This window comes from Microcebus murinus, chromosome 10 (genome assembly GCF_040939455.1).
Source record: "Microcebus murinus isolate Inina chromosome 10, M.murinus_Inina_mat1.0, whole genome shotgun sequence".
NCBI classification, from domain to species: domain Eukaryota; kingdom Metazoa; phylum Chordata; class Mammalia; order Primates; family Cheirogaleidae; genus Microcebus; species Microcebus murinus.
In genome coordinates this window covers 79,134,536-79,158,309 of record NC_134113.1, presented here as the reverse complement: position 1 = coordinate 79,158,309, position 23,774 = coordinate 79,134,536, and the positions used below count along the sequence as shown (strand labels likewise).

Sequence of the window (23,774 nt, the reverse complement as noted above, 5' to 3'; positions counted from 1 at the left end):
CTCTAGCCTGCTCAAGGATGTCACTGAAGAAATTCTCCCCTTTCTGCTACATCATTAAATTTTCCCTCTACTGGATCATCTCATCAACCTATTATCATGCCATTATTTGTCCCATCTAAAATAAACCATCCTCATAATGCCATCTGATCTTTGACAAAGCAGACAAAAACATGCAATGGGGAAAAGAATCCCTATTCAATAACTGGTGCAGGGAAAATTGGATAGCCACAGGTAGAAGACTGAAACAGGATCCACACCTCTCACCATTCACAAAAATTAATTCATGATGGGTAACAACAACCTTAAACCTAAGGCATGAAACTATAAGAATTCTAGAAGAAGAGGTTGGAAAAACTATTTTAATATATACTGGCCTAGGCAAAGGATTTATGAAGACAACCCCAAAGGCAATCAAAGCAACAAAATAAATAAATAAATAGGACCTGATTAAATTAAACACCTTCTGTACCGCCAAGGAAATAATCAATAGAATGAATAGACAACTTACAGAATGGGAGAAATATTTACATGCTATATATCTGATAAAAGACTAATAGCCAGAATCTACAAGGAACTCAAGCACATCAGCAAGAAAACATCAAACAACCCCATTAAAAAGTGGGTGAAAGACATGAACAGAAGCCTTTCAAAAGAAGATACACTAATGGCCAATAAACATGAAAAAATGCTCAACATCTCTAATCATCAGGGAAATGCAAATCAAAACCCCAATGAGGTATCATCTAACTCCAGTGAGAATGGCTTTTATCAAAAAGTCTCAAAACAACAGATGCTGGCATGGATGCAGAGAGAAAGAAGCACTTACACACTGTTGGTGGGGCTGCAAACTAGTTCAATCTCTATTGAAAGTAATATGGAGATACCTCAAAGAATTTAAAGTAGACCTGCCATTTGATCTAGCAATCCCACTAGTGGGTATTTACCCAAAGGAAAAAAAAACATTTTATAAAAAAGACACTTGCACTCGAATGTTTAGAGCAGCACAATTTACAATTGCAAAGATGTGGAAACAACCCAAGTGCCCATCAATACATGAGTGGATTAATAAAATGTGGTATATGTATACCATGGAGTACTACCCAGCCATAAAAATAATGGTGAACTAATACCTTTTGTAATAATCTGGATGGAACTGGAGACCATCCTCCTACGTGAAATACCACAAGAATGGAAAAGCAAACACCACATGCACTCACTATTAAATTAGAACTAAATGATCAACATTCAAGTGTACATATAGTAGTAAAATTCAACAGAAATCAAGCAGATGGGAGGGGGCAAGAGGGGATGGGTAAATTCACACCTAACAGATACAACGCACATTATCTGGGTGATGGACACACTTACAACTTTGACTCAAACTGTACAAAAGTAATTCATGTTACCAAATTGTTTGTACCACTGTAAATATTCTGAAATAAAAATAAAATAAAATAACCATCTCCTGACCACATATCTCCTGTGATTACAGTGCCATGTCTTTGCCCTTCTTTCTATGAGTTCTTCCTGGAGGAGTTGTTTATACTTAATGTCACCAACTCATTTCCTCCTATTCTCCATATTGTCCGTATGTCCAGTGCAGCAGTTTGAAAACCTTAGGAGTTATCCTTAATTGTCTTTCGCATAGCCCTTATCTAATCTAATCTAATCTAATCCTCTACCTTTAAAATATATCTACCTTTATCTATCTACTCTACCTTTAAAATATATCCAGAATCCAAATACTTCTTACCATCCACACATCCACCACCCTGGTCCAAGCTAGCATCATCACTCATCTTGGTCACTAAATAGCCTCTAAATAGCCACTAAATAGACAGGTCTGTCTGCTGGTACAGTCTATGCTCCACACAGCAGCCAGAAGGATCTTTTTCAAAAGTGAGCCTCATCATGCTGAGAGTTAAATCAAAAGTCCTTACAATGACCTATTTCCCCCACGCCCCACACAGTCAGCTCCAGCTACATGGTGTTTATCCCACGCCCCCTGTGTTAGAATGCAAGCTCCACAAAGGCAAGGATCTTTGTCATTCGGTTCACCCATGTAGCCCAGGTACGGTCATCTGTATCCCTGGGTTCACAACCATGGATTCCAACCGTGGATGGGAAATATTTTGGAAAAAAAACTGTAGCTGTACTGAACATGTACAGATTTTTTTTTCTTGTCATTATTTCCTAAGCAATACAGTATGACAACTATTTGCATGACATTACATTATATTAGGTTTTATAACTAATCTAGAGATGATTTCAAGTAAACTGGAGGCTGGGCATGGTGGCTCACACCTGTAATCCTAGCACTTTTGAGAGGCCCAAACCAGAGTATCATTTCAGGTCAGGAGTTCAAGACCAGCCTGAACAAGAGCAAGATGCTGGCTCTAAAAAACCAGAAAAATTAGCCAGGCATGAGGCGCGCGCCTGCAGTCCCAGCTACTCCGGAGGCTGAGGCAGGAGGATAGCTTGAGCCCAGGAGTTTGAGGTTGTAGTGAGCTATGATGGTGCCACTGCACTCTAGCCAGGGTGACACAGAGCTAATTGACCCATTTTGGGATTGTCTAGTCTTCATTAATTTCATTTTAGCTCTTTCCTTCTTTCTTTCCTTCTGAAAGAAAGAAAGAAAGAAAGAAAGAAAGAAAGAAAGAAAGAAAGAAAGAAAGAAAGAAAGAAAGAAAGAAAGAAAGAGAAAGGGAAAGGAAAGGAAAGGAAAGGAAAGGAAAGGAAAGGAAAGGAAAAGAAAAGAAAAGAAAAGAAAAGAAAAGAAAAGAAAAGAAAAGAAAAGAAAAGAAAAGAAAAGAAAAGAAAAGAAAAGAAACCTGGACAATGTGTGTGGGTTATATGCAAATACATTTTATATAACAGATTTGAGCATCTGAGGATTTTGGTATCTGAAGGAAGTCCTGGAACAAATCCCCTGTGGGTACCAAGGGACAACTGTACCTAAAACAGTGCCTGGCACATAGTAGGCACTCAGTATGCATTTGATGAATGAATAGACCGTGCCTACCTAACATAAAATTAATGAGTGAGATGCGCACCATCTAGGGGATGGTCATGCTGGAGACTCAGACTTGTCGAGGGAGGGGGGAAAGGGCATTTATTGAAACCTTAAGATCTGTACCCTCATAATATGCCGAAATAAAAAAAATAAAAAATTTAAAAAATTTAAAAAAATTAATGCATATTTGCCTGCTTTTCACTTAATCTAATTAGTATATAAAATTGTACCAGATCACATCGCAATCTTAATTACTAAAAATAGTTCTCCCTTAAATAAATAAAGATACAGAGTGTAAAACTCCATTTCACCATGTGTTACATAGAAGCCATTTATTAATATCACTTATCTATGGAAAAGCAGCTCTACTGGCTGCTACCTTAATTTAAGATCCAATCTCCATGTTGAGGAAATATTGCTTGCTTATTGTTCAGATTATTGGTTCACCACAATTTAAGGGTCTAGAAATAGTTAGGAAATAACCTTAAAATAAGCAATTTACTCCTTCCCAAACAGAATCAAATCTGTTATTGAGTTTCTTTGTGGATCAATGAAAGCTGTCATGAGATTATACAGTAACTTTTAACTCCTTCATAGAAAATAGAAAATAGTTACTTATGAAATAAACACAAATATTTCCTTTTAAAATGCTTTGTGGCCAGGCACAGTGGCTCACACCTGTACTCCTAGCACTCTGGGAGGCTGAGGCAGGAGGATCACTTGAGGCTGAGAGTTTGAGACCAGCCTCGGCAACATAGTGAGACCCCATATGTACAAAAAATTTTTAAAACTATCCGGGCACAGTGGCACATGCCTGTGGTCCCAGCTAATTAGGAGGCTGAGGCAGGAGGATCCCTTGAGCCCAGGAGTTTGGGGTTGCAGTGAGCTATGATGACACCACTGCACTCTAGCCCAGGCAACAGAGCAAAACCCTATCTCTTATTTATTAATTTATAAATTAATTCTAAAAGAAAACACTTTATGACTTAGTAATTGGACCAGAACTTTCTCTGGATTAACCAAGAATCTTTCCATACACATCAGAGGTAAGGATAAAAACAAGGGTTCTCACATAGAACCAAGACAGAGGGAAAAAAAACCATAATGTCCCTTAGAACAGCAGTCCCCAAACTTTCTGGCACCAGGGACCCGTTTCATGGAAGACAATTTTTCCAAGGACTGGGGCCCCAGGGTCAGGGTACGGGGGTCAGGGGAGGCTGAGCTCAGGTAGTATGAGAGCCATGGGGGAGCAGCTATAAATACAGAAGAAGCTTCGCTCACTCCCCTGCTGCTCACCTCCTCCTGTGCCGCCCGGTTCCTAAAACGCCAGGGACTGGGCTGGTACCAGTCCACTTTCCAGGGCTTGGGGGACTGCAGCCTTAGATAAATAGAAGAATGGAGAAAGTAAAACATTGAAAACAATAAATTACATCTCTGACTTTGATTTGAAAAAAAATATTGTATTGAAGTCTAATTACTTTTTTCAACTCTTCAATCAAGAGATGTTAGGGCAATTTTATGGGTTTTTTTTTCCCCCTAACATTCTTGTTCCGAGTTCAAAATACAACTATGTCCCCATTTCTCCTGTCACTCACACATCTAAGATAAAATCAAATAAATTTATTCTCAGAATGTATTTTACGCTCTTCCTAAGTTCTCCCATGAAACTCTCAGAACTTTGAAATCTGGTTGTAAGTCCTGATACTTCCTCTTCTTTCCCGCTCCTTTGAAGAAGAAATCAGGAAGGAGATTCCAGACCCTGGGCGCAACCCTGCTGACCTCTTCTGCAGCCATTTGATTCCCAACACAATATCCAAATGCTACTAGGTGCAGGCTTCATGAATCAGGTCTATCCCTGCAGAATTTGTTTTGTATTAAGGAGCAGGTTTCTCGATTTTCTACAAAGCTCTGCAGAGGTTGTTACAAATGGTGATTAAAGGAAACCCAAAACTGATTGCCAAAGAGCTAATTGACCCATTTTGGGATTGTCTAGTCTTCATTAATTTCATTTTAGCTCAGTCATACAAGCATTTAGTCAACATCTATCTTGTAGGCATCGTGCCAAGTCTTAGACAAATAAGACATAGCCCTGCTTATGATAGAATAAGTACAATGAGGAAATAGACACAGAGTACTCTCTAATACAAATGAGGTGTTTTTTCCTAGGAGTCAGAGAAAACTTTCTGGTCAAAATCATGCCTAGGCCAAATTTTCAATGCAAGTGAAGTGTGAAGCTAAGCAAAACTAAGTGGAAAGGGCATTCACAAATTCCACTGATCCATTCTTACCGATTTGGTTAAAAAAAACAAAAACAAAATGGAGAGGAGAAAGGTTGATACTTAGTATCTAAAAGGAGGCTAGATTATCTGTGTGTTTCAGTTTATTCTTGGTTTGTTTACCTTTGCTGAGTTAACTCACAAAGTTAACTTTGAAAATGCTTAATTTACTTTCCCTCTTGTGGTGTAAATGTCTTCATAAAAATAAAAAAAAAAAAATTGGTTGCCCTGGTCTGAAATTTGAAAGTAAAATTAATCTATTCTGGATTAAGTCTGAGTGAAATTACAGTTTAACTCAGTTCAAAGATGTTCTTTTTAATAATCAGGCTTCAGATTTTGAAAGACCAAGTGAGAATTTTTAAAAGAATTATTTCGTTTGAATTTTGTTTACCAAAATCAGAAGAAATTCAAACTTTTTAAAAAAGGGGACTGTATTCCAGTTTCTTTAATCCTTTGTTAGTTTGTCTTCCTTAATGCACTCACTGTGCTTTTTTTCTATAACATATGGGATCTTATACATTAAAGTAAAGCTGTGTTTGGAAAAAAAAAAAACCTGCTGATTTTAAATTCCAGTTTTTATTCCATGTATGCTACACCCTGTTATAAAAAAGTTACAGATCATTCTATTTTGCCCAAATTTTACCCTACAGAAGTCCCTTTATTAAGAAATGAGAGTTAATGAAAAGAAAAGTAGGGCTACTGTTTATATGGCTGCACATATCACTGGGGAAATATTTCATGTTTACATTTTGCTGAACTATTTATAGTGGGGACACATTCTACAGTAAAGCCCTCTTTCCCCGTATAATGGATAGCATTGTGCCTGAATTCTATATACTTACACAGTTTACATTTTTACCCAGTCTGACCACATTTCATGCCACATTACTTTGTCCTACAAACCCAGCTATATTAGAGCAACACCTTCTGGCGGAACAGAGACACTGACAACCCAGAGAAAACAGCGGCTGCCTTCAATCAGCAGGGAACACAGACTAAATTTAGCTATTTAACAAATCTCTCATATCCATTATTAGGGTCTTCTTTACTCCCGCTGTGGAACACTTAAAGTTCTCAATTTTAAACAACTGAGGTTCTTTCTCTGAATTGATGGCTAACACCTATTGCTGTATTCTGTCTATATTCTAACTATTTAGCTTTGGTATGCTCGTATTGCCATGTATGAATCTTCGGAAACAGTTCTTGCCTGAAATGTAGTATCAACAAGTGAACTTTGGAGTCCCTCTGGTGGCCATTTAAGTCAGTTTTAAATGAAACTGATTTCCTATAACCCCTCAGCTGCCAGCCTCACCCAGACACCCTTTTATTTCTGCACCCTACACACCCTACTTCACTCTTACCCCTCACCACACACAAGTCCTCACTCTCTTCCTGTGAAGTGTATAAATGCAACGTGAATAATTTCTATAAATTCATGATATTTGGGTGTGGGAACATTTTGCCCATGACATTGGATTTACAGTAAAACACTCTCACATTCATGACACTGCTGAACATTAAAACCATTGCCAGTTTCCTCGTTTCCCAGCTGGAAATCAAAGCTCTGGCTTCTTCTCTCCTTAAGTAAATTTGAGAAATTAATTTTAATGTTTAAAGAATATCTTTCTTCATCTGTGTGGGCCTCAATGGCTTGCAATTCTTTTCAATGACATGATTTAGTCTTCTTCTTTAAGCATTTCTTTTTCTTTCTTTCTTTTTTTTTTTTTTTTGAGACAAAGTCTCACTCTGTTGTCCAGGCTAGAGTGAGTGCCGTGGCATTAGCCTAGCTCACAGCAACCTCAAACTCCTGGGTTCAAGCAATCCTCCTGCCTCAGCCTCCCCAGTAGCTGGGACCACAGGCATGCGCCACCATGCCCGGCTAATTTTTTCTATATATATTAGTTAGCCAATTAATTTTCTTTCTATTTATAGTAGAGACGGGGGTCTCGCTCTTGCTCAGGCTGGTTTTGAACTCCTGACCTTGAGTGATCCACCCGCCTCGGCCTCCCAGAGTGCTAGGATTACAGGCATGAGCCACTGCGCCTGACCTAAACATTTCTTTAATGTTACTAATTCAAGACTAGAAAACTACTGTAGTCATGATAAACAGTGACTTGGGGTGGCCACTGTGCGAATGTAGCATCCTTCCTTTGGTCTGTTCTTTTTACCTGTGTGGGAGCAAGGTCTTTCTGGGACTGGCCCCTGAGTGACAGAGGAGGCTTTCAGATAAAGTCTTGAATTGTGCTTAGAGATTAAGAAGTTATTCACCTAGACAGAAATGAGGTGTCTCCTTGACATTATGTGTTGTCCCCTTGACATTTCTGTCATTCTCTCTGTTTCTAGTCTATGGTCTCAGAATTTCAAAGCCTTCAACATTCAGTTCCCATAAGTTTGTGGTTTTGCTGAGTGGGTATGTCTTGCCTGGCTTTACTCTCAATTGAAAGATATTTATCCTTCAGGCCTGCAATTTGCTTTTATTCAGGATATGAGTATATTTAATATAATGTTCAGAAAATAAAATGAAAGTAGTGATTGTTATTGATATCAAGATCATCAGGTGCTCCTAAATGTTTCCAAATATATCACTCCCTGGACACCCAAAATGCACCACCTTTTTAAAAAAATTATAATAGGTTTGCTTGAGTATCAAAACACTACATTATATAGCACTAGTCATCACACCCAAGATATCAATCACACAGTTCATTAAGTTAGACATAGAGAATTGAATACAGAACTGTGGTTGAAAATATTATCATAGCACAGATCATGCTTTCAAAATTTATAACAATTAAATATTTTAAAAGTCTACATATACACATGCTTTATGCTATCAAAAAATAGTCAAACAGATATAACCTTGTCTACTAGGAGCTAATTATAACAAACGCATTTGTTGACAGTTAACACTAATAAGAAAATACAGTGAATAATTTGCAAGAAAAAGCATGAATGCCATCTTTTGCTGCTTTTTCTTAAGTGTTGCACATACCGCAGATGAAAAAACAAACAGCAGCAGCAATACTGCTCTTGCAGACATCTTTTCCCGTAGTTTCTAATCTCCAATTCACTTTCATACGCTGCATGGCTTCAGGGAGTTCGCTGTTTTTGAAGGGGAGTTGTAGTTCACATTTTAATATTTTTAAGAGATGTAAGCAATTCAATATAGCAAACAGAAAATAGGTTTCGATGTTCTTTGGTTTTTTTAATAAGTAGTTACTTTTGAATTATAGCAACCAAATTTCCAACTTCTTGTCATTCACCACTACAATCTGATGCAGGTTTTCTGAACCTGTAACAATGTGATTTGTAGACTTTCATGAATAACTGTTTCAACTGCTGTCATATGGTCCTAATTATTTTAAATTAGAGGAACTGGCTGACAACACTAGAAACATGGATGCTTAGCACCCTCTATTGTTCAAGAACAAAACAACTGTATGGTAAATAAAGGGGAAAGTCATTCTCAAGGTGGGACATTCAAAAGGAGAGTTTGTATTAGTTTTCTATTGCTGCTGTAACAAAGTATCACAAACTTAACACAAATTTGCTATTTTAGGGTTCTGTAAAGGAGAAGTCTACAGTGTGTCTCACTGGGCTAAAATCAAGATGTCAGCAGGCCAGCATTCCTTCCCAGGGGAGAATGTGTTTCCTTCCCTTTGTTAGTCTATAGAGGACCCAGCTTTGGGAGGTCACCCACATTCCTTGGCTCAGAGCTCTCTCCCTTTATTTTTTAAGCCAGTCATGTTGCTTCTCTCAGACTATTCATGCATGGTCATATTTCTCTCTGATTCTGACCTAAGCTGGGAAAGGATCTCTGCTTTTAAGGACTCATGTGATTAGGCTGAGCCCCCACATACAACCTACCCAGGGTAATCTCCCCATCTCAAGGTCCTTAGCCTTAATGCTATCTGCACAGTCCCTTTGTCCATGTGATATAACATATGCACAGCTTCCAGCAATTAAGACAACAGACATCTTTCGGGGGGCAGCATTATTCTGCCTACCACAGGATGTGAGAGTTAAAGTATTCATTAAAAACCTTACCGAAATGTTCAAAATTTAATCCCTTGACTCTTGATTGAATCAGTATATTGGCAGTGGTATATTATCATTTATGTTGGGGACAGGGAAGATTTGTCATTTGTGTCATTTTAGTTCTTATGAACTCAGGCTACAATTTGTTAATTTTCTCTCACTAATGCATATTAGGTTAAGTATTCTTAATTTCCATCTCTTAAGAGTCTCCCTACTAAAGTCAATATTCCTTAGGGCAGGGGTCCTCAAACTGTTTAAACAGGGGGCCAGTTCACTGTCCCTCAGACCGTCAGAGGGCCGGGCTATAGTTTTAAAAAAAACTATGAACAAATTCCTATGCACACTGCACATATCTTATTTTGAAGTAAAAAAACAAGTGGGCAAAAACACCCACATGTGGCCCGTGAGCCGTAGTTTGAGGGCGCCTGCCTTAGGGGATGGGTCAGCCCTTATTTCTCTTGATACCCAACCTTTGAGCCCTACCTTGTCCCACCCTTCAACCTGGTTGCTAGTGTGCATGCTAACACACACACACACACATCTATATATATTTACACATGCAATAAATGTCATTATTTTCTAATGTTTAATTCTTGTTCTACTAAGAGGCCCAGCTTTGAATGTTTCTTTTAGAACATATAGATAACTTTCTCATCTTCCTTAAAACACTTAAGTGCCACTTTTATTTATTTTTTATTTTTTGAGACAGAGTCTCACTTTGTTGCCCAGGCTAGAAGTGAGTGCCATGGCGTCAGCCTAGCTCACAACAACCTCAAACTCCTGGGCTCATGCAATCCTCCTGCCTCAGCCTCCCGAGTAGCTGGGACTACAGGCATGTGCTACCATGTCTGGCTAATTTTTTCTATATCTATTAGTTGGCCAATTAATTTCTTTCTATTTATAGTAGAGACGGCGTCTCGCTCTTGCTCAGGCTGGTCTCGAACTCCTGAGCTCAAACAATCCGCCCACCTCGGCCTCCCAGAGAGCTAGGATTACAGGTGTGAGTCACCGCTCCCGGCCTAAAATGCCATTTTTAATTAGTTATTCTTACTTATTGTCTACAGTAATACTATTTATATGTTAGAGATGGACAATTTTGACAATCAATACTCAGCATCCGGTTTTATTGCATTTATAACAGATACATGAGCTGCCGGATTATTAGGATGCTGCTGGCATTTTATGACTACTCTAGAAGAAGGAGAAAAGGAGAGGTGCTAGAGAAATGCCCCACATTCCTGCCTCACATGAAACCCATTCCTTCTTCTGACCAGGACACACTGGTGGCAATTGGAAATAGAAGCAGCTTTTGGCTGACAATATCACCAGAGTCCTCACTGATTTACAACCTTTTCCCATCATTTTAAAATTTCTGGAGAAGAGGAAATCCCTAAAGAAGAATTTTCCCTGGCCACATTCACTCTGGGATATGTTCGATATTCCTCAACAAGGGATGGGAAGAGTGGGCATTTTGGAAAATAGTAGCTCCTTTTTATAATTTTTCAAATTTGGTAATAAAATAAAACTGCTGAGTTTTTAAAGCTGTGGTCTTCAACCTCTGGGCTGTGGACTGGTACCAGTCCCCGGCCTGTTGGGAACAGGAAGCTGTGTGAGCGAAGCTTCATCGGTATTTATGGCGGCTCCCCATCACTTGTATCAGCGCCTGAGCTCCACCCCATGTCGGATCAGTAGCGGCATTAGATTCTGCATGATGGTGAGTTGTATAATTACTCATCGTATATTACAATGTAGTAATAATAATAATAATGGAAATAAAGTGCGCAATAAATTTAATGTGCTTGAATCATCCTGAAACCAACCCTCACCCCCACCCCCACCCCAGTCCATGGAAAAATTATCTTCCATGAAACCAGTTCCAAGTGCCAAAAAGTTTGGGGACTGCTGTTTTAAAGGACTTGAATGTCAGCTATTCAAGGTCTATCTGAACTACCTTCTCAAAATAATAACTAGAATACTTACAAAGATTACCATTTGTAAATCACATCTATCACAACTATGTAACTTGACAATAACACCAACCCTGTGGAACAGATGTTATTTTACAGTTGAAGAAACTAATACTCACAGCTAACTGACTAGAATTCTGGAAGAACATACTTGTTGATAAAGATATGGAGAACTGGTCACTATTGTATAATATTGGTGGGAGTAAAAACGAATTCAACTTTTCAGAAAGGCAGTATCAAAATGGCACAGCATTTGATGATATTGAAAGGCTAAAACATGTCTTAAAGTAAGTCTTTGGCCCAAAATTTCCACTTTAAATAATGTATTCTAATGAAAAGTTTAAGAATGTGAACAAAGATCGAAATAAAGTGGTGTTCATCTCAGACTTGTTTATTACAGCAATAAATTGGAAATAACCTATGGCAGAAACTGCTGGTAGTCAGCAAAATCTGTTTCCCCTGCCTCCTACACACACCACTAGGCTACACTTTCCAGCCTCTTCTGCTACTGGGGATGATTGTGAGACTGTGTTCTGGGTTATGGATGTGGGCAAAAGTGACTCCAACAACTTCAAGCTCTAGTCCATAAATACCTCCTGTGTGATCCTCCACGCTCTCTTGGCCATAGTAAAGAAACCCAAATCCCTAGATGATGACAAAACTACTAGTTGAAAGGAACCCAGGTCCATGCCTGGAATGACCACATGAAAGACTACCCTTAATCAGGAACATACATGTTATGCTTTGTATGAACGAGAAAGAAGTTTTTACTGGTTTAAGACACTGAGATTTTAGTCTGTACCCAGTTCAGCAGCTGAAGTCAACTCTAATACAAAATTTACATGTCCAATGATAAAGAAATTAGTCAAATAAACTTAAGTGAATTTCTTGCAAAATAGACTTTCTTTAGATGAGTTATTGATCACAGCCTGGGCAATAGCCAAATCAAAATAGAGATAAAAGCCTGTATTTCCATTCTACTTTATTATTATCAACTTTAATCCCAGGCTATTAAATGAATGCACCACTACTTACTCACTGCAACCTTTGTGTGGCTAAATTGGGGTTGTTCTACTTCTTGTTTCTGTTTTTGACACTGTAAGAGGTAGCAAAAAAAGGGGAAAAAAAGGAAGTTCACTTGTGAGTAAATCCTTTACAAATAAAACCACATTCTAATCAGTGATTTGCCATGGAATCATAAAATTGGAGAGTTAACAAAATGTCAAAAAAAAATCCAAAAAACACTTATTGGGTGTTGGGCAGGTGGGAGTGGGAGGAGGGGATGGGTATATACATACGTAATGAGTGTGATGAGCACCACCTGGGCGATGGACATGGTTGAAGCTCTGACTCGAGGCAGGAGAGGAGGCAAGGGCAATATATGTGACCTTACCAACATTTGTAGCCCCATAATATGATGAAATAAAAAAAAAAGAAGAATTGGAGAGTTAAGATGAATTAAGGGTCAGTTAATCTAGTCACCCAAATGGCTTGAATTCCAGCCACATCATTCAATCAAAGAGTCATCCATTCTTCCCTTGAACACCTTCAATTATGGGCACCTGATGAACATAGAATAAAAAGCATCATAGGGGTTTTGTGTCTCTATGTGTGTTTGTTTCGCAGAGCTAGTAACAAAGATAAAAAGAAGACAGCAGGTAGACAAGCTGACATTGAGTGAATGTCCATTGACTAGGACTTGCGTACAGCACATCCATACATAGTACGTCATTTAACCGTCACAACAATGCTATAAGGTCAATGTGCCCATTTTTCAGAAGACCTGAAGCTCAGAGAGTTGAAATGATTCATGTATCTGCCATGTTCATATATCTGCCAAAGTGTTAAAGGCAGTGCTTACCCTACCAGAGCATGCCACCTCCTGAACCTTATAATAAGGAAATAGGAAAAGCCAGAGGATCAGAGAGATTTGGCTAATCATTGGTGAGCCGACATTTGCCATTCACTTCAAAGGAGGATTGGAGAAAATGGCATCAACAGAGGATTTGTCTTCTGAAATTAGACTGCTGAAGTTTGTGTCCAACTTCCTCTGCTTCCTAGTAGTGTAGCCTTGTGAAAGTTTCCTGACATCTCTAGGCCTCTACTTCTTATCTGTACAATGGAATAATGCATGATAGCTATATTATGCAGTCATACTGAAGATGGTTTCAGATGATGCACATAAAGTACTTTGCACAGGGCTTCACAGAGAGCATGTAAAAGACACAGGGTTTGGGGCACAGAAAAGGGGAATATAGCAATTTTTGCCCCAGTTGAGAAGTGAAAACACTTCAGGATGCTTGCAATTTTCTTGGTGACATATTAACAGATGTGAAAGTGATATACATACATATCAACATGTACTTTTAGAATAATACACATTTTACTTCATGTTCATATCCTTTTCACCAGGCAAAAATTCTGAAACCTTCTGTGCTTTCTAGATGACTATGATATTAGGTGGTGTGCTTTGAATTATACCTCTAGGCATCATTTGAAATTTGTGTTTAGTATTGTCCACTCTCATTTCCTAGACACTCCCTAGTAAGGGCCCTAGACTAACGACATGGAGTCTTAGGGGTACAGTCTGTGATCATTAAACACAGAAAAAAAAATAGTTCCTGATAGTTCCAGTAAATGTTAGAAACTGTTATTTTAGCATGGTGATTGCTGCTTCCAAATACCTGACTTAGGATTTGAATATTACATTAAGCAAATGAAGTGCTCTTTTTCCCCAAAAACATATTAATATAAATGACAGATATAAACCAGTTCATCTAGATATATAGAAATCTATTCAAAGAAAAACTAAGGAGTTTTTTTTCAGTGTTCTCATTTTTTTTCCTTTTTTTTTTTTGAGACAGAGTCTCACTCTGTTGCCCGAGCTAGAGTGCCATGGCGTCAGCCTAGCTCACAGCAACCTCAAACTCCTGGGCTCAAGTGATCCTTCTGCCTCAGCCTCCCGAGTAGCTGGGACTACGGACATGCACCACCATGCCTGGCTAATTTTTTCTATATATTAGTTGGCCAATTAATTTTCTTTCTATTTTTAGTAGAGACGGGGGTCTCGCTCTTGCTCAGGCTGGTTTTGAACTCCTGACCTTGAGCGATCCGTCCACTTTGGCCTCTCAGAGTGTTAGGATTACAGGCGTGAGCCCCCATGCCTGGCCAGTGTTCCCATTTTGTAATTACATACATGCAATTGATTTCCGTGCTGGGAGAAAATTAAAGGATGGAATCTCTAATTGGGGGTGTTTCCAGCTCAATTCCAATTGTCTGTGACAAGCAGGAAGAGATGAAATGCGAAGATTATTTTCACAATGGGAAGAAGTATCCTCAAGAGCTGGAAAAGAAAAGCATTTGCAACTTTGTGATGCTGCTGAGGGATTAAGCATGAAAACATGTAGAGTTGAGGGGAACTATTAGAGAATGGTAGTGATGTAAAAAAAAAAAAAAAAGCAGTGCAACTCTTCTATCAAATAAAATCTAGTGGAACCCGGATGTATAAACAAGCTAAAAGTGAAGTTGCTCTGCTTGAAGGAGGGTATGCAGAGCCTCTAATGAACCTTCTCTCTGCTGACACCTCAGTCTCTTCAGACCTACCTGAATCCATAATACTCACCTGAGGATGCTTCACAAACATGCAGGCATCCGGGTCCCAACCCCAAAGATTCTGATTCAGTAGCTCTGATGTCAGCCATGGGAATAATAAATAATAAACAAATTACTGAAATTCCCTCCTAGAGATTGTGACGTCCCATGAGGTTTGGGAAGTGCTAATAAATCAACTCAGAACAAGCTCTAAGCTAAGGCAGTTGAATGCATTCCACAGATAATGTGTCTCTTCAGGCATTGGACAAGGCACCGCCATGTTTGAGGTTGATGTGGCTGACAGAAAGGCTGGATTTGTGTCACCGTGTAGCCTTCACAGAATCACGGAAGCAATGGAGACAGTTAACGTCATACGGGTAAGAGGTGACCAAAGCTTGGCCTGAGGATTTGACAAAAATGGAAAGAAAATACAAGTGCACCCAAAGAGAGCGGCCTGGCATTACCTCTCCACTACACAGCAGTCACTGTGAGAGTAGTTAAAAAGCACAGGCTCCTGGCCGGGCGCGGTGGCTCACGCCTGTAATCCTAGCACTCAGGGATGCTGAGGCGGGCAGATTGTTTGAGCTCAGGAGTTTGAGACCAGCCTGAGCATGAGTGTAGACCCTGTCTCTACCAAAAAAAATAGCAAGAAATTAGCTGGACAACTAAAAGTATATAAAAAAAATTAGCCAGGCATGGTAGCACATGCCAGTTATCTGGGAGGTTGAGGAAGGAGGATCACTTGAGCCCAGGAGTCTGAGGTTGCTGTGAGCTAGGCTGACGCCATAGCACTCTAGCCAGGGCAACAGAGTGAGACTCTGTCTCAAAAAAAAAAAAAAAAAAAAAAAAAAAAAAAAAAAAAAAAAACACAGGCTCCTGAGTTAGATGCCTAACGTTGAATGCATGCTCTCCAGGTAGCTGTTTGACCTTGACTAAATTATTTAATCATTTAGCCCTACTTCCCTCCTCTATAAAAGGAGGTAAATAATAGCAATTGCCTTGTTAGATTGTTTTCAGAATTACAGGAGTTAAATTGTTACAAGGCACATTAAAAACTCTCAACAAACTCTCAACTGACTCTATAATATTATTATTATTTGAGACAAGGTCTCACTTTGTTGCCCAGGCTAGAGTGAGTGCCATGGCAGCAGCCTAGCTCACAGCAACCTCAAGTTCCTGGGCTCAAGCAATCCTGCTGCCTCAGCCTCCTGAGTAGCTGGGACTACAGGCATGCGCCACCATGCCCGGCTAATTTTTTTTCTATATATATTAGTTGGCCAATTAATTTCTTTCTATTTATAGTAGAGATGGGGTCTCGCTCTTGCTCAGGTTGGTTTCTAACTCCTGACCTCAAGCAATCCGCCAGCCTCGGCCTCCCAGAGTGCTAGGATTACAGGCGTGAGCCACTGCACCCAGCCTCCGTGTTCTTTTTAATTGATATCATCAACAGCTGCTCAAGTTTAACACAATGAAGACAAATCCTTCCTCATCTTCTAGAATCATGATACTATTCTTTCTTATTTCTTAAGCAAGAAACTGTAGAATCATCTTTGGTTTCCCACTATCTTTCATTCTGCAACAATAAGCAGAACAGAAACCATTTATTGAGGGAGAACTGTCTGCTAGGTACTTTTGGGAGTACTTTTATATTTATCTTATTTATTTATCGCCAATTTACAGAAGAAGAAACTGAGATACTAAAACATTGAATCTTATCCAAGTTCCTACAGCCTGTAAGCAGAGTTGCTCAGATCCAAATCCAGACATTCTGACTGTGGCCATGAAGGTGTGACACCTGGGTCCCCCTTCAAGAATCTGTCATTCGGTTACAAAGAACACATTGAGCCAACAGCCTCCAGACCTAGCACCGTCAGCAGCACCCTCAACTTTTGAGTCTAAGTCTAATTCTCTTCCTAGACAACCCCCAGAAAATGATCAAGCAGAGCTGGGGTACTGGGCTCTGACCATTTCTACCCAACGCAAGACTCTGCTCATGGGAAATTTTAGCTCCAAAGTACCATTGGGATGGCTCAGACCCTGTCAGATTATATGACGCTTTGAAGCTCCGCCTGTCCAATTTCACACCCTTCCCCTTTCATAGGCATTACACTCCATAAACCACTTACATTCCTAAATCCTCCTCAGCATCTGCTTCCTGGGAAACCTATGTGCATCATTGTGTAGTCGCCCTCTTTATTAACAGACAGAAATCAGGACAGGAGCTATTTATCAAATTGGGTACTTACCATACTGAAAAGGAACAATTCAATGTAATTATTTACCTTCCTTAAGATATGAATGTAAGTGATTGCCTTGCGGATAATGTCTGATTTCTTTGCTAAGGCAGGTAGAACAATTGGCACATAAATCAGCACCCTGAAATCTGTTGTAAAATGTCAGAGTAGAAGGTGCCCAGTTTGTGTCCATAGACACAAAGTGAAATTGATAGCAGCATGGTCCATTCCTCCATTTCAAACCACTGATTCATATAAATGATCTTGGGATGGACTTGGTCGTGAAGATCAGCAGCTTCTTTGAACCTAAGCAGAATAGCTACACGATGGTGGAAGGAATGCATTATGTGGCTATGAAGATTAGTCTTTCCATTGAGGTAAGTTACGATTTAGTTAAGAAAATAGAAGCCACTCCACAATGTTTCAGACAGAAAGATATCCAGCTGGCACAGTCCGTTAGAAGCTTGCAATACCCCTGGAAGGACTAAGAGAATAAAGTCAGGACTGCAGCTTTCAGGACCTGAGGAAGGACAGGGATTACAGGAAAGTGTCCACCAGTAATCATCAGTCACCTGCGACAGACACCACAGCGGGCAACTCCCAGGAGGACCCCAGAAGCCAAAGAAGTCACCATGGACCATCTCAGCTGCCACTGGAGAACGATGGCTCTCCATTTCTGCACCTATAAAAGCATCGTGTAAATGCCCATCATCTGGCAGAATCTAACCCATAAACATACTAGAAAGAGATTTGGAGAATTGTCTTTCCAGAGTTTTCCCCTGAGGGAGGTAAATATAGAGGGGACAGAGGTGGTGTTGAGTTGCTAACACACAATCCAGGGTACCAATGTCTGTTACCCACATCTTCTGGGTCTGCCCACTCGCATACCATATTCCCTCCTGCTGCTGGATCTGGCTGGGCCAGTAAGAGTCCATCATTTTGCCACAAATGTTTGCACTTTGCCTCCCACAAATATGAATGCCACAAAAGTCCGGCAACAATTCAAATGGAAAGCAAGAAATCTTGTATTAAGTTTCATAAGTTTCATACTACCTGATTTCCATGAAGACGACCTGATTTATCTTCAGGCTTATAGGCCAAAAGTCATTTCCTCAGCTCACTTACACTACATCAGTTTATTCCTCTCACACCAAGAGAAGTCCGTATGGAGAAAATGTTATAACAACATTGCCTTGGGCCACTTGAAGCCTGGCTCCTTGATCCCATGTATTTGGTACTAACTTAACCCATTCCTCTCTGCCCCACCCACCCCACCATTTCAAAAAATACACACCAAAACACTCATTTTAGGAAATAAGTGAGACATTGTTATTCCACAAGTTTTTGTTTGTTTGTTCTAGAGATGGGTCTTGCTGTGTTGCCCAGGCTGGAGTGCAGTGGCTATTCACAGGCTTGATCATGGCATACTACAGCTGGGAGTGCCCACCTCAGCCTCCTGAGTAGCTAGAACCACAGAAGCATGCCACTGCATCAGGCTTCCATAAGGTTTCTAAAGCAAGGTCAGATCCTTATCTGTCCCTGGGTTCATATTCTAAGTTCAAATGAGTTAAGATTAAATTGACACCCCATCCCCTTTGGAAGAAGACTGCTATACTTATACACAGTACTAAGTACATTTTAGAAATATATCCAGGAATTCACAAAGACAAGATAAATTTCTGCTTAGGGAGTTAGTTGGCAATTAAGTCCTCTTAGGAAATGCCAAATTCTTTGTAGATATTTTAGAATGTAGATATAAATAATGATATCATAAGAGAGAGTAAAATAAACCATGTCAGTATTAAAAACAATTTCAAATATACTTATGAACCTAAGTGTACAAATTGTCCAAATAAAAAATTTCCAAGATGTATTTCTTTCTAAACTTTCTCACTAAATATTTCAAAAATAGAAGGCACTTCTAGAAAAATGTGCACAGCCTGGACACTAAAACTACCAACAAAAATTGAAGCGTCCTACTACATGTTTCAAATTGTTAGACCTAATTAAAAAGATTTAATAGCAACTCTAAAATATCTTAAATGCTGTATAATGAAACAATAAATGAGAACACACCTATCTGGAAAACCAGCTACTGAGAGAAGGATTCAGAGGATATAATTCTTACCTGTGAGCAACAGAGAGTATACGTTCACTTTTAAATGTCTAACTACTTAGAACAAGAAAGCGTCCTTCAATCAAACTCAATGAATACTGCATCTTTGCATTTAATCATCGCTTGCTTCAAAGGAGACTGGTGACGGCATTTTCTTTGGTCAAGTTGTCCTTGTTTCCATCTCAAAGTTTTAAGCATTATAAACTCACACTTTTTGAATATTTTCCCCTTCTTTTTCTACAAATATAGTGATGTCATGCAAGTTCAGAAATAATCAAATAGTGACTCTTGTCGGTAAAAGCATTTACACGATACAACATTTCTGTTGCGGCAGTATGTATAGCTAGCATTACAGCTCTTGACCGGGGAAAGAACCCAGCCGCACACGAAGAATCAGAGAACAACCTTCATTCCTCCAGCAGGCTCAACCCAGTAAGTGTTAGAGCTCTCTTCCTGTCTTCTGATCTTCTGACTCCCCTTCCTTGGTCTCCTGCTGCTTTTATACCTTTGGTAGGACTCAAAAAGCATCCAATCAACTACAAGCTTTAACATCCAATCAGCATCAAGCTTTAACATCCAATCAGCAACAAGCTTTAACATCCAGCCACATGGCAGGAGCGGGCAGCAGAGCATGGAGCACAGCCTGACAGCCGAGTGGGCCCAGAAGCAGGTGTTGGCACGTGGGCCCCAGTGGCATTCCAGCACACAGGGCCCCAGCGGCTACTGGGGCCGGTGGCTCTACCACGGCCAGATCCCAGCAGCATGCCCTCCACGGAGGGGGAGGTGGCCAGCAGCCACGTCCTGGCACCTGATGGTTTTCCCCTTCATTTCGATTTTATTTTATTTTTTTATTTTTTGAGATAAGGTCTTGCTCTGTCAACCAGGCTGGACTGCAGTGGCATGATCATAGCTCACTGTAGCTTCAAACTCCTGAGCTCAAGTAATCCTCCTGAGTTTCCAGAGTAGCTGGGACATCAGGCATGTACCACCATGCCTGGCTAAGTTTTCTTACTTTTAGAGATGGGGGGGGGGGGTCTCAAACTTTTAGGCTCAAATGATCCTTCTTTCTTGGCCTCCAAAGTGCTGAGATTACAGGTATGACCCACCATGCCAGGCCAACATTTCAATTTTAAATGAATTCCTGTTTGTTTCTACATCAATTGGAGCAATAGCTATTACATAGCAATGAAAAAAAATGAACACTTCTTGCTATAACCAAAGAAGAATCACTAATTTTTCCTTAACAATAGTCACATGAGTCCTGTTTATCTGCCTCTAGAGATTAATCAATGCTGCTGAATTTTAGTTGAAACATTTCTAAAACTCCTTTGTGATCTAATTACTCATTTAAAAAAGTAAGTAAAATTAAGGTGGTGTTGAAGACAGAGGTCAGGTATTTATGAGCCCTGGGCTTGTTCGATACTTGGTACACAAGGGGTACTCAAAAGTGAGTCAAGAAAATAATATGAGCCTTAGAAGATGCAGAGAGAGAGAATATGCTAAGGAGAGAATATTTTAATTTCCATAAGTCGATTTCCATATATCTCCAACACTTTCTTAGAGAAAATACTTTCTTTTTGAAATATTTACCCAAAAAACTTTAGAAAACTTTTGGATGCAGGCATTAACCAAACAATCTGTGCAATGACTTATTTCTCTCATTTTTGCATGGAAGTAAATATTAGTTATTAGGTTAACGCCTACATATATAGCCGACACCAGGAAGAAATAAAAGGTACCTTCTCTTCAAAATCCATCAATCACCCTTTTGAGCTGTTCTTTTGCACACACTTGACCCACCACTTCATTCCCTGTGCTGTCATTTTTTTCTCTGCCCCCATTGGCACCCACAGCATGGATGTGTGTTGCATGTGGCATCTTCCTGTGCTCCCTGGCTTACTGCTGACAACTCAGGTAGAACGATACCTGTTGGTCACCTGTTCAGTTCCTTTCTCTCTTAATTGCTTCTCATTCAAACATAGAATGAAGGGAATTAATTTCAACTAACAGAAACTTACATAATCACTTTAATAAAACTAGAGGATCTTCTGAACTTCTCTGCATCTCCCATAGGAGGAAAAAATATGCATTTATAAGAGAAGGTACCCATATTCAACCCCCCAAATATGATCACATCAGTTATCTCTAGTCCTATATTAGGGCTGTAAAGGTAATATTAATAAATATAAGAAATATATTCAACAAGTCTTATAACATTACTGAGAAAGTCAGAAATCTCTGGGAAGTTATCTGTTCAGATATTCCTAAACTACAGCTGTAGATCCACATAATCTAGAAACCATTTCCAAATGAATCCTACTTATTCTTAACAAGCTAAGGCAATTTTTATCTTTCCCCCACCACCCTCCCCATAGAAAATCATAACTTTCTTGAGGAAAAGACACCATTTTCTGCTTAGTAGATGGAATGGATTCTCAGAGACCTACTGTCAAGGACTAGAACTTTAAAGATAAAAAAAAAAAAAAAGGACCAGGTGCAGCGCCTGACACCAGTAATCCCAGCACTCTGGGAGGCCGAGGTGGGAGAATAGCTTGAGGTTAGGAGTTTGAGACCAGCTTGAGCAAGAGCGAGATCCCTTCTCTACAAAACTTAGAAAAATTAGCTGGGTGCATTGGCACTCGCCTGTAGTCCTGGCTACTCAGGAGGCTGAGGCAGGAGGATCACTTGAGCCCAGGAGTGTGAGGTGGCAGTGAGCTGTGATGACTCCACTGCACTCTACCCAGACCACAGAGCGACACTCTGTCTCAAAAAAAAAAAAAAGACGTTGAGGGAAGTCACTGATCAAAAGCCATGAAAACACAGCAGAAACAATGTTTCTTTGTCTTGGGTAGAAACAAGTTAAACCTCAAAGCTACTTTAGGATAGGAAGGAAAGGCCTACAGGGTTTTTTGAAGGTAAAAAGCAATTTTGCCCCTTCTGCCTTCTTTCTGTTTGCAGTACGGCTCAGCACCCCTTCTCTGCGCCCCTCGTCACCGTGCCTCAGAAAATTGAGGAAATCAAGGACTTTCTGCTCACAGCCAGGCGAAAGGATGCCAAGTCTGTCAAGATCAAGAAAAATAAGGACAATGTGAAGTTTAAAGTTTGATGCAGTAGGTACCTTTATACCTTGGTTATCACCGACATAGAGAAGGCAGAGAAACTGAAGCAGTCTCTGCCCCTTGGTTTGGCAGTGAAGGAGCTGAAATGAACCAGACACGGTGATTTGAAGTGTATTAAAATTTTTAAAAATTAAAAAAAAAAAAGAAGCAATTTTGTCCACCTCAAAAACCAAAGCCATGCAAAGTCTGATGTAAAAAATAAGCTGGATTGATTTGGGCAGCCAAAAGCAATGAGGACCTTTCTAATCATTGGAGACAAGTTTTAGAGGTTTAGTAAAAACCAGTAAGACTTGGAAAGCACATATTATCTGAGAATGTATGTTCCAGCTACTCAAGCACTGAAAATTCGATTATTTTAGAAAAGCTAAAATAAGGACAAGATAAAAGTGAAAATAACAGGGGTTGCTTGGAAAGACTGCAGAATAAAATATTAATTTAAACTCTTATGGAGGAAGGTACAGAAACTATTCGCCATAAAAGTAGTATTCATCTTCTTCCCCACATGGAAGAAGACAGGTTTCTCTGCTACAGGACTGATTTTTGTCTGAGGACAGAGTTTGATCTTTGAAGAGAACAAAATAACTCTTTTACCTTTAAAAAGTCCAAAATACTGAGCTATGAGATAAAGGATAGTAGTACTAAACACGGATCTCCACTTTTAGGAGCTTACATACGAAATCAAGCAACTAATCTAGTAAAAGTGACACTTAATGGAGAAAAAAATACCACTGAATAATGTGCTTGTATGACTATTATATAGCTCTAACAAACAAAGGCTAAATGAGACCGAGTAATTCAATCAAAACCATAAAACGGTCAATATATTCAACAAACAAAGACAAACTGGTCCACATTTTTAAAACTATAAAATGATATTCTACTAGGTTCTATCTATCTACCTATCTAGAAATACTTTTTTTTTTTTTTTTTTTGGAGACAGAGTCTCGCTTTGTTGCCCAGGCTAGAGTGAGTGCCGTGGCGTCAGCCTAGCTCACAGCAACCTCAAACTCCTGGGCTCGAGTGATCCTTCTGCCTCAGCCTCCCGGGAAGCTGGGACTACAGGCATGCACCACCATGCCCGGCTAATTTTTTATATATATATCAGTTGGCCAATTAATTTCTTTCTATTTATAGTAGAGACGGGGTCTCGCTCTTGCTCAGGCTGGTTTTGAACTCCTGACCTTGAGCAATCCGCCCACCTCGGCCTCCCAAGAGCTAGGATTACAGGCGTGAGCCACAGCGCCCGGCCTAGAAATACATTTTAATCCAGGTAATTATTTCTAAGTAGTTACTCAGGAAGGGGTGTGGGGGGTGGTGGTGTCTGGAGAGAGAGAGAGAGAGAAGGAGAGAGAGAGAGAGAGAGAGAGAGAGAGAGAGAGAGAGAGAGAGAGAGTAGACACTCAAATAGAATGCCCTAGAT

At 39.7% G+C, this 23,774-nt stretch overlaps 1 pseudogene; it reads left to right on the top strand.

Annotated features, from left to right (window-relative positions):
• The first annotated feature begins 19,866 nt into the window (after positions 1–19,866).
• Positions 19,867–22,464, top strand: LOC142873448 (large ribosomal subunit protein eL38 pseudogene; annotated as a pseudogene).
• The last annotated feature ends 1,310 nt before the right edge of the window (positions 22,465–23,774 follow it).